Source organism: Macrobrachium nipponense, chromosome 1 (genome assembly GCF_015104395.2).
Source record: "Macrobrachium nipponense isolate FS-2020 chromosome 1, ASM1510439v2, whole genome shotgun sequence".
NCBI classification, from domain to species: Eukaryota; Metazoa; Arthropoda; class Malacostraca; order Decapoda; family Palaemonidae; genus Macrobrachium; species Macrobrachium nipponense.
The window spans coordinates 18,160,587-18,173,086 of NC_087200.1; the positions used below are offsets into that span (position 1 = coordinate 18,160,587).

At 44.1% G+C, this 12,500-nt stretch overlaps 1 long non-coding RNA gene across 1 annotated transcript in view; it reads left to right on the forward strand.

The window, feature by feature from the left end:
* Window positions 1-12,500, forward strand: part of LOC135220097 (uncharacterized) — a 252,935-nt gene that overhangs the window by 104,797 nt on the left and 135,638 nt on the right. Inside the window, exon 2 of the long non-coding RNA XR_010315567.1 lies at window positions 10,413-10,519. This is a non-coding gene — a long non-coding RNA (uncharacterized LOC135220097). The remainder of the gene's footprint in view (window positions 1-10,412; window positions 10,520-12,500) is intronic.

Genomic DNA, 12,500 nt, shown 5'->3' on the forward strand with positions numbered 1-12,500 from the left:
ATCATGCCTTTTTTTGTACTGGTTTTGTGCAAGTGCCGGGCATTCGCTTGCTATGTGGTTTATGGTTTCATTTTTCGTATTGCACTTCCTACATATGGGAGAGATGTTATTTCCGTCTATCGTTCTTTGAACATATCTGGTTTTTAGGGCTTGATCTTGTGCCGCTGTTATCATTCCTTCAGTTTCCTTCTTGAGCTCTCCCCTCTGTAGCCATTGCCATGTGTCATTATTATGATTATTATTATAATTATATCATAGTCATCCTATTTGACTGGGTGGTTTTTATAGTATTGGGGTCCGGGTAGCATCGTGCTTCCTTAGTAGTCCATCACTTTTCTCAATATGTGCGATGTTTCTAGTAGCACACACTTCTGTGTGAGTCCTGGAGCTACTTGGTCGTCTAGTTTTTCCAGGTTCCTTTTCAGGGACCTTGAGATCGTGCCTATCTCATATCCTCCTTATTTCTATTTTCAGTTCTTGATACGTATCAGTTTTTTCTCTTTCTTTCTCATCTACTCTGAAGTCCCATGGTATTGCGACATCAATGAGTGATTTTCCCTCTTGATTTTGTCAATCAACATCACGTCTGGCCTATTTGCACTTATCACCTTATTTGTTCAGATACCATAGTCCTAGAGGATCTTTGCCTGATTGTTTTTTATCGATTCTCAGGTTGGTGTTTGTCCCACTTATTACTGCAAGCTATCTGGTGTTTCTTGGACAAGCTCCAGTGGAGGGGTTTTGCTTCTAAATCATTCCTCTTTATGTACTGGTTGCGTGCACGAGTCGGACATTCGCTTGTTGTGTGGTTTATGGTCTGGTTTTTCATATTGCATTTCCTGCTTATGGATTAGATGTTAATTCTATTTGTTCTTTGGACATATCTGGTTCTTAGGGCCTGATCGTGTGCTGCTGTTAGCATTCCTTCTCTTTTCCTTCTTATGTTCTTTCCTCTGTAGCCATTGCCATGTTTCATTGCTGGCCAGTTCTATTCTGTGTCTCATGTACTATCCGTGCATTGGTTGTTTTTTTATGTCATTCCTCTGTTCTGTTTGTCATTCTCCTATCTTTGTATATTTCCAGGTCTTCGTCTACATATATCAGTCCTTCTTCCCATGCACTCCTTAGCCACTCGTCTTCACTGGTGTTCAGATATTGCCCCAGTGCCTCACTCTCGATATTGACCAGTCCTCTCTATATGCGTAGTAGGCCTCTCCTTCCTTCCTTTTGTGTTATGTCTGTATTGGCTCTTGGGTGTAGTGCTTTGTGTATTGTCAAGTGTTTACTAGTTTTTTGGTCTATGCTGCATAGTTTAGCCTTTGTCCACTCCACTACTCCTGTGCTGTATCTGATTACTGGTAATGCCCATTACATTTATGGCTTTCATCATATTTCCGGCATTTGACTTTTGACTAGAGGATTGCATTAAATCTCTGCATATATTCTTTCTTGATCATGTTCATCATCTCATGGTGTTTTATATCCTTTACTTCTATTATTCCTATGTATTTGTATCCTCTCATCAATGTGTGTGATGCTATTCCCATCTGGTAGCTTTATGCCTTCAGTCCTTGTCACTTTGGCTTTTTGTATGTTGACCAAGGCACATTTGTTCCGACTAAGTACAAACCGTCGGTTGTCTAACAAAAGGATATCCGCGGGAACGCGCCGCCACTACCGCATACAAAGAGTTCAAACTTGAATCGCTGTCCCTGGGTCTGGGGTAACTGCGCTGGGTGAGCCCGGGCCAGCTTGGGTAGGTCGTTGTGATACCATTCTTTTCGCGGTAGCCATCGTGTCAACACCTACTCCTTCCGCCTTGACCCGACTTGAGATAAACAATGCATGACCGCCGACTGTAGTCGTTTTATATCGTGATATATCTTTGACATCCTGTGCTTTAGTGCTTCCCCAGTGCCCTTTTCCTATCCTTTTATTTATCCTTTAGTATTACCTAGCAACCTAACTTCCCTGTAAGTATGGAAGGCGGATCTATGGTGGGTTTTTCGGGGAGGATTTGTGTGTGTGTTTCCGATGGCATGCGTTGCGGTACATCTTTGCCTTCGCCAACCTCGGATCCTCATCTGTGGTGTATTGCATGTAGGGGTTTTGCATGTTCCCCTGATACATTGTGTTCAACGTGTGCGCAGTGGAATAATGATCAGTGGAGGCTCTATTATGAGGCGCATAAGAGCTTTTTCAGTGACGCTAGTGTTGATTCCGATAAGCCTAGGCCTAGGCTGACTACTGTGGGGCCTAAGGTCATGTGTGAGGAGGATAGTGCCCAATTGGAGAACACTAGGCCTAGTAATCCTTCCTCCTTATTAACTGGGGACCCAGTTAGTGAGCCTAGTGTCCTTCCCAAGAGACTTAGGCTAAAGAAACCTTCGTCGTCGGGGGCTAGGAAAGCAGGTAAGAGGAAAGAAGCTGCCTTAGGGGCTGGGAACCATGTTCCTGCCTCGAAGCGTAACAAGAAGGGGGCTTCAACCGAGATCTTGTTCCCGCCTAGCCTAAAGGCCGAACTATCTTGTTATGACCGTAGCAGTACCGAGACACAGCCGGGTGCCAAGGTAACCCCCTGTTCCTCTAGGGCACAATCAGCCCAGCCCCAGGAGGGATCCAGTGACGGACCTGACGCCTCACCCTCCCATCCTGAGGACAGTGCTAAGGAGCCTGGAACGGGACCCAACTCGCAGGAGCCGGAGGCCCCCTCCCCTCCTGAAGTTGCGGCAACCTGACGCAAGAAGCCAGCCAGCCACAACGCTCCTAGGAGGAGCATCAACGGAGACCTTTTGATGCCGCAAGGCCAAGGTCACGCTGAGAGACCAGTGGCAGCGTTGATGCCCGAGAAATCTAGGCCTAGGCTTGAGCCTAGTACCTCCGCACCACCTCCATCAGTTAGCCCAGTTACAGTGAGGGACCAGGTCTTCACTCCCGCACTGGACATTGCGAACCTGGTTAAACAGGCGGTGGAGGATTACTTAAGCTCCAGAAAGGAGGTTTCCCAGCAAGTGGAGAAGAACACCAGTCTCGAGGAGTCTGCCAGAAAGATGGAAGAAGCCAGGAAGAAGTTCCTATTGGAGAAGAAGTCGGAGGAACTGTTTCCAGATTTGGGTGACAGTTCTGACTCCGATTCCGAGCCCGATTCCTGCTCCAAGGGGGAGCCCGATTCTGACCCCGATTTGGACGGCAGTCAGACTAGCTCACCTGCGGAACCCGAGCCCTTATCATTCAACCAGATTCTGTCGATTATTAGAAGCGCCAATGGCCTAACGGAAAGTGAGGAGCTAAACCAAGAGTTTCAGTCAGAGGTGCATAAGGTGCTCAACCTGAAGAATTCGCAGCCCCCCTCGGTCAGCCTCCCCTGGAGCAACCAGGTTAGGCTAGCCATGGCTAGAGCGTCCCGAGAAGCCACGACTTCACCAACAAGGGTATCAGAGAAACAGAGGTGGCTTCCTATCCCTGCTCAGGGGGCCAGCAGGTATTATAGGCCAACAGGTGACAAACTAAGGGAGTCTGCATATTCCAGGGACCTTGCAGATCTCTTAGATGTCAGTCTGGACGCCTTACAGAAGAAGCACCTCTTGCTCTCTCCCTCAGAAACCGAAGGACTCATTCGTGCTCTAGCTCTGGCCTTCGCTACGAATTCGTGGATGGAACGTTTACTGGCTGCACTTCCGCAGTTCTTACCCGAGCTCCAGCCTCAGCAGCAACAGAACTTGTCTTCGTTCATGCAGTGTGGGATCAAGACTCTCTCACACCAGGCAGACAATTTAGCGGTCCTATGGGCTAATATGGAGGTGAAAAGGAGAGAGAATGCCTTCAAGGAGGCCAAATCGCCAGTAGTGAGAGACCTCCTCCCGGACTTAAGGAAAAACCGGCTGTTCCAGAAAGAACTTATTCCAGCGGAAGAAGTTCGCAAGGCAGCAGAGAAGAAGGAGCGATCTCTCCAATCTAGGGCTCTCTCCAATACTGGAATGCCGGGCCACAGACCACGGCCAGCACCACAAATTAGCCAACAAGTAAGAGAAGCGCAGAGACCGTCTTTTCCCGTGCGTAGGCGAGAAGAGAAGAAACCTTACTCTGTGTCGAAAGACAAGTTCCATAGAGAGAAGACTCGTCCCTTTCCATCAAAGGAGCGAAAGCAGAAAGGCAACAGAAGAGAGTGGGGTCTCCGCAAGAAGTTCTAGGCCAGATCCTGCCCATCAGCGGAAGGTAGGGGTTGCTTGGCTGCCAGTGTGCCAGCAAGCAGGAGCGGAAGATTGGACCCTGCAGGTCATCAAGTCAGGCTACCGTCTTCCCTTCCAGTCAACACCCACTCTATCCCCTACCCCCATCCAAGTCCCTTCCTATCGACCGGACTCAGACTGCGGACGGGCCCTGGAGGAGGAAATATCCAAGCTACTTCAGAAAGGGGCGTTTGAAGAGGTTCAGGATCCAGGTCCAGGGTTCTACTCCAGACTCTTCCTGGTAGGAAAGGTAACAGGGGGTTGGAAGCCAGTCATAGACCTTTCACCCCTCAACAAGTTCCTTTCTCTGACAAAGTTTCGGATGGAAATGGCAGACTCCGTCCGAGCTTGTGTCAGGGAGGGAGACTTCATGGCCTCAATAGCCCTTCAAGATGCCTACTTCCAAGTCCCTGTTCACCCCTCCTCCAGGAAATTCTTCAGGATTGTCAGCAAGGGAAAGACTCTGCAGTTCACCTGCCTGTGCTTCGGCCTCGCGACAGCCCCACAGGTGTTCACCAGGGTCTTCAAGATAGTGTCGGTATGGGCACACGCAAGAGGCATCCGTCTCCTCCGCTACCTGGACGATTGGCTCATCTTAGCCGAGACGGCTGCGCAGTGTGCGGATCACCTTCAGCTAGTTTTGTCATTCGTTCAGGGACTGGGAGTGGTGGTGAATGTCGACAAGTCGGATTTCACTCCCAGACAAAGGATGGTGTACCTCGGAATGACGGTAGATTCATCCCTCATGAAGGCCTTCCCCTCGGAGAACAGGGTCTCCAGCCTAGTAACTCAAGTGGGGAGAGCTTTGGGGCCCAGCCCTCCCACTGCCAAACTCTGCCAGTCCATCTTAGGACACATAGCCTCAATAGAGAGACTAGTGCCTCACAGCAGAAGGCGTATGAGGCCGCTTCAGTGGCTGTTCAAGAAGCAATGGTCTCCTCAGGAAGGGGACCCCAACAGCAAAATTCTTCTCTCTCAAGAAGTAAGGAAGTCCCTGGAGTGGTGGATGGTTCCTTCCCACCTCCAAGGGGGCATCTCTCTCAGTCCAAGAACCCAGAGATTCTTTCTCTTCACGGATGCATCAAAAGAAGGGTGGGGGTCTGCACCTGACGGAGGAAGAAGTGAGCGGCCTGTGGTCGGAAGAAGAGAGAGCAGCTCACATCAACATCTTGGAATTGAAGGCAGTCTTCCTCTCCCTTCAGCACTTCCTGTCTCAACTCCAAGGGAAAACGGTGGGCCTAATGTCGGACATCTCCACGGTGGTGGCATATCTAAACAAACAGGGGGGCACAGTCTCACTGGATCTCTGTCGCCTGGCAGTACAAATCCAGGAGTTAGCAGAGGAAATGGACATCACCCTCAAAGCAAGATATATTCCGGGCAAGAAAAATGTTTGGGCGGACCATCTGAGCAGGAGGGGACAGATAATCAACACAGAATGGTCCCTCCATCAAGAAGTAGCAGGGAGGGGGAGGCGATGGCCTGATGGCCAAAGAGGTGGGGCTCTCCTTTGATAGACTCTTTGCCACCGCATGGAAACAAGGAAGCTGCCAGTGGTGTTCTCCCCACTCCCAGGACCGCAGGCAGCGGGAGAGGATGCCTCCTGCAGGATTGGAAGAACCTGGACGCTTACGCTTCCCGCCTTTCCCCCTCCTCCAGAAGATCCTTCAGAAGATTCGCTACTCACAGAACCTATGAGTAACCTTAGTAGCTCCTGGTGGCCGGAAGCCCCCCTGGTTTCCCAGAAGTGCTGGATCTCCAGTTGGAGGACCCCGGTAAGCCTACCAGACAGAGTAGATCTCCTCGCCCAACCCGAAAACAACCGTATGCTACAAAGACCCACCCAGATCCGTCAGCCTCCGCTTACACGGGTTCAGACTGTCGTCAAAAATCCTCCGTGGTAGAGGTTTTTCCAGGCAGTTAGCTGAGGCCATGGCCAATACCTGTGAAACCATCCTCAGGCAGATTGTACCAGGGAAAGTGGCGACTGTTTCAAGATTGGTGTCAAGATAAAGGCATTGCCCCAGGCGAGGCCACCATCCCTCAACTAGCGAGTTTTTTCCACCACCTCAGGAAGGATAAACAACTATCCATATCGGCAGTGGAGGGTTATAGAGCGGCTTTAAATCAAGTATTCTCGTTGAAAGGCATGGACCTCGCTGCATCTCCAGAAATTTTGTTGCTCTTCAAGCACTTTAGGAAGACCTGTCCCCCGAGAGAGCTAACGGACTCCCAACTGGATGTGGCCTTAGTCCTGGAATCCTTGAGAGGTCCTCCCTATGACCGCCCTTACCATTCAGCTTCCTTGAAAACCTCACCTTGAAGACCCTTTTCCTCTTAGCCCTGGCATCTTCGAAGAGGGTCAGCGAACTACACGCGCTGTCCTACGAAGTGTCACACACCAGGCGTTGGAGGGAGATGGGGTTCTCGTTTGTCCCTGGCTTTATAGCCAAGACTCAAGACCCATCCAAGCCAGATGAGATGTTTTCCTCTTTTACCATTCCTTCCTTGGGGGATTTTACCGGCTTTGACAAAGAGGAACTGATTCTATGCCCGGTCAGAGCCATGAAAGCCTACCTCAAGAGGACTAGACAGTTCAGACCGGCTATCAAGCGGCTGTTCGTGGCCACGGGCAAGCATCCGAAAGAGGTGGCTAAGAATACCATCTCCTTCTGGATCAGACAAGTTATAAGAAGGGCCTACGAAAACAAGGAAGTACCAATGCTGAAGGTGAGGGCTCACGAAGTTAGGGGCATAGGCTCCTCTATGCTCTTCAGGAAGAACCTCTCAGTGAGTCAGGTATTGAGAGCAGGCACCTGGAAGAGTCAAACCACCTTCACCTCCTTCTACCTACGAGAAGTTACATTCAAATCTCTGGAGGTGTTCTCTCTGGGCCCCATTGTCGCAGCCCAAGAGATCCTCTAGGCATATCAGTCACCCGCACTGCGTACCTCAATTTGGAAATACACACACACACTCCCGGCAATTCCCGCCTAAGTCTGGCTGAATGTAAGGGGTATGAGTGAGTTTCCTGGTAGTATCCTACGTATGACTATACTGTTCATGACACGACTTGGCGACTACTGACTTACCTGGAGAGTAGAATGATGGCTAAGAATCCTTCAGGAACAGCTCTCAGAGTGAGTATTAGTACCATAAGTTAGGACAACAGCCGGAGCCCCTTGGGTTCTCCCCTATTTAATCCTTACCTTGTAAAGTGTCATGAAGATAAGCGGGTCGGGGTTAACATCAGGTTGCGTAAAGTTATTGACTGCTCTTCAAAGGGTGCATTCAGGTCACTCACCTTCCCATCCTCAGTTCGAGTCTCCTTTTGTTAGACAACCGACGGTTTGTACTTAGTTGGAACAAAAGTAATTTTGTAGAAAAATTATTTTTTCCTATATACAAACCTAGGTTGTCTAACGGATTAATGGCCCTCCTCATCCACCCCTCATTGAGTTATGGCCCCCCCTTTGAAGAGTGTGTCTGTTTAGACTAAGTATTCTAAGGGCTCAAAGAATGGTATCACAACGACCTACCCAAGCTGGCCCGGGCTCACCCAGCGCAGTTACCCCAGACCCAGGGACAGCGATTCAAGTTTGAACTCTTTGTATGCGGTAGTGGCGGCGCGTTCCCGCGGATATCCTTTTGTTAGACAACCTAGGTTTGTATATAGGAAAAAATAATTTTTCGACAAAATTACTTTTTTTCTATTCCTAACTCCATCCTGATGTCACTAGATACAGTCCTTACAGTGTGGATTATGGTATCTATTTCCTTCCTCTTATTTGATGTCGTACTCGGCATCCATCTTCTTCAGTACTTTTGTCATGGAATCATGGCTACTGCGAAGAGCAGTGGGGACAGTGTTATAGTGGCGTTTTCCTTTGCCCCATATATTTTCAGGCATTCTATTAGCCACGTGTCGATGTCAATGGCTTTCTTGTAGTCAATTCATGCCAACCTTAGGTTGGTTTTCCTTCTCTTACTATTCTTCATTACCATTTTGCCTATTATTATTATTATTATTATTATTATTATTATTATTATTATTATTATTATTATTATTATTATTGAAAGATATAGCTGCATCAGCTGCATTCAACTTGTAAATAGTCTTCTCTATTTTTCTAATAATAGCTTTCTCTCTGTTACTACAACTGGCGAGTATTGCGCCGATATTACTCATCAGGAGGAGTCAATATTCGGGGATATTGCTTAACATTTATTTATTTGTCACAGTAAATGAACAAACAGATCAATATATACGTAAGTCGATCTAGTGGCCAACGTTTCTCTCGGTATCATCCGAGCATGATCACAGCAGTGAGTCGAGCAGACTAGATGTTGTAAGAATCTACTCAATATATAGTAGCATGTCAGCAGGGGGTCAACCGCTGACATGCTACTATAATATATTGAGTAGATTCTGACAACATCTACAGTCTGCTCCGACTCACTGCCGTGATCATGCTCGGATGATACCGAGAGAAACGTTGGCCACCAGATCGACTTACGTATATATTGATCTGTTTGTTCATTTACTGTGACAAATAAATAAATGTTAAGCAATATCCCCGAATATTGACTCCTCTTGATGAGTAATATCGGCGCAATACTCGCCAGTTGTAGTAGCAGAGAGAAAGCTATTATTACAAAAATAGAGAAGACTATTTACAAGTTGAATGCAGCTGATGCAGCAATATCTTTTAATAAGACTTGTTTGAAAGAGGGTCTCCTTCCATTTATTATTATTATTATTATTATTATTATTATTATTATTATTATTATTATTATTATTATGTACACGTTCGTATGGAAGAAGTCAAAGGGATATGTGTCTATGAGCATAAAACACACACACACACACATACACACACACACACACACAGAGGATTGTAAGATGTTACATGAAAAATGGGAAACATGTTGATTATATTTTCCATAACACCTTCAATATTTCAAGGGAAATTTACGTTAGAAAGTGAAAGATGGATTTTACAGCCTCAAACATAAGCCTCATGTAAAGACAAAAAACTCTTATCCATTATAAAATGTCCATAAACCTGTATGCTATTAGTTCCTACATCGGATTTCAGTTTATTTTGATTCTGTCTGACATAGGAACAAATTAGTTTTTTTTTTGTTTTAGGCGAAGCATATTTTATTTAGTACAAACTTTCGCTTTCATATTAATGGCCTGAGTGTTTGTCGTGTCGAAGCTGTTCACGAATCGGGAACGATGCATGAAAATAATTTCGTTATAGAAAACATCGACGGAAAATATATAAAAGCCTATTGCGCTGTCTTTTTTAAATACTTGTTTAGTACACATGACAACATTGTACTATTTACGAATTTATTAGGGCCAGTCAGAACTAGATAGATGATTCTCTCTCTCTCTCTCTCTCTCTCTCTCTCTCTCTCTCTCTCTCTCTCTCTCTCTCTCTCTCTTATACATTAACTTGAAGAAAACGGTGGCTAAATCTCTGTTAAGAAAGGAAAGTAAAATGTTTAAAGTGAATTTAGAAATAGTGATCTTATAAATATGGACCCGTGTGAAACGAAAAAACGCTGCAAGTCGAATCATCCAGGTTAGAATTTGTCAAAATTAACTGATTACAATTGTTCTTATCACTGAAAAACAAGGTTTTCACAATGACTTATCATAGAACTGTACAGGATCAAGAGCTATAAAAAAAATCCGCAGATGAGACAAGAAGACCATTTCATAAAGACGAAATATTTATTTCCTAAAGATATTTCACCATAGGCTTTCATTTTAAACAGATTAAGTGCTTCACTTTCATATTCTGTGAATTATACGAAGGGCTTCGTTTTCTCCAGTATTTATTTGGAATTTTGTTGAGTTTCCCGAAAGTAATACTCTTAGTATAAGGTAATAAATTGCAAACATATTTTGTTTAGAGGTCTAAGTTTACGAGGAAAATGCTGAGAGAGGGAGAGGGAAAGGGGGGTTGGGGAGAATATTGATGATTGATTTTAGATGTCAGTTTTAGAACACTTTTTTTTCTCTTTGCTTTAGATTATTATTAATATAACCCTGATTTGCTTTAGATTATTATTAATATAACCCTGATTGCAAGAACTCGTCATGAAAAGTAAATGTAGTCAAACCCTATTTGTTTAAATATTTATACCCGAATATTTTTCTCTTTTCAGGAAGAATATGAAATGCTGTGGAGGAAAGCACTACTTACAACAGCTTCTTCCTAAAGCCTCTTATGCTATTACAGTTGGCGCACCTGAATCTGCATTTGCAAAATATAGTAGGTGAATTTTATGTACACTTTCCTTTTGCGTTTTAGTTTGAAACGTAATTTGAAAGGTCGTTTTCATGCAAGATATCGAGGAACTTTAGACGGAGTTTCAGAAACAAAGTTATTTATTTTTTATTCAGTTGTGAATGTTCTTGTAAATTGTTTGTTCAGTTACGCAGTTTTTCCCTGTCTAGGCAGTAAAGTCACAAGTTGCCACTTTTCCTTCGTAAACAAAGTGCCTGTTATTACAGGCAATGAGGATACTGTCTTTATCCACCTCCCCAACGGTGAATGATCACACGTGGTTTATGCTGCTGACCTCATGTGTTCAGTGAAGGTCAACAATCCACAAACCATATTTATTTTCGGAGGTTTTATTCGCCTCTTTGTTCATAAAAGCTTCTAATTAGATTATTATGCGATGAGTTTTATAGCAGATATCTTTTACACGTGCCGGGACGATATCATAGCAGATAATACCTAATTACAACAATGTATACAGTCTCAGAGTATCGGATTTCAGTCATATTTATTCAGCATTGTGGCAATCCTACAAATCTTTTTCATTTCATGAATAGAAGTGATGTCCATTTTTCTAAAAGAATTTACATTAATATTCATGGAGGGAATGTTTTCCCTGTTAAGAGATATTCGTGCATCAGGGCCACTGTACAAAAAAATAATCCCATCAGCAAAAAAACTGAGTGAAAATATAGGCATTGTTGGAGTGTCGTTTTTCCTTGTTTATTCAGGCAGGCAAACTTTCTGCATGAGAAGGATTTTGTTGTATTCAGATTCTCTCATGAAAGTCAACAGAACGTCACAAAATTACTGTCAGGCAGTGTGTGTGTGTGTGTTTGCTTTCTTTTTGTTTCATTGAATATCTCGCTAATAGGAAAGTACAATTTGAATGAGTACTTCAGTGTTCAGTTATAATAGAAATAAGTATCCTTTTTTTTGTTAACATTTAAGTAATTGAATAAGTAGAGGCTAAATTACGTGAAACATACTATTGTTGACATATGTAGATTTACATGCATCACTTGAATAAGATTTAACTTCCCTGATCCAGCAAAACAAAAATTGTGTCAGAAGATCAGTAGATTTTAATAATTATCATCAATATTTGACCAAGTAGATTTGATTAATTTTAATAAACAAAATTGCATTAGGGAAACCTGCTTGACTTAGTCTTACTCCAAACGACGTCCCACGCACGTCTTAGGTTCTTCCTGAAGAGGTCGAGCATGAGGTCGAGTTACAAGTTGATATTGAGACGAGTTATCTCGAATGGTAAGACCGCCAAGAAGTTGCCTGTGAGTTTCTTAGGGTTTTCCTCGGGCGGTAGGGAAATTCTGACCCCGGAAAGATATATATCCACGACTTTTTATTTGATGATGATGAAGTTGGCGGATTTGTAAGGAGAGAGAGAGAGAGAGAGAGAGAGAGAGAGAGAGAGAGAGAGAGAGAGAGAGAGAGTAATTATTAATGGTACGTATCAGGCGTTATCCTTGAAAAGATTTGCCTGTGTGATGACTTCAGAACATTACTAAGAATAAGCCTAATTACTATCATTCTCAGTAATAATAAGCCTAATTGCTATAATTCTTAGTGGGAATTATATATGATATAATAATTAGTCATCTTTTGTTTTAATAGGTACACATGAATATTTTTTATCTCTTCGGGGAGAATATGAAATGCTGCCGAGTAGAGCACAATTTACAACTGCTTCATCCTAAAGGCTTTTATGTTATTACATTTCGGCGCACCTGAATCGGCATATACAAAATATGGTTAGTGAATGTTCTTTACAGTTTGCTAGGTAATTTCTATAAAAGATATCGAGGATCTTCGGAAGATGATTTAGAACATTTGTGTAAAGAAAGTGCCTGTAATTACAGGGAATGATTATGACTGTCCTTATCGACCTCTTTTTTTGGAAATCGAGAAGTTTACTATTATTATAGAAATGTAGCATGCTCATAGG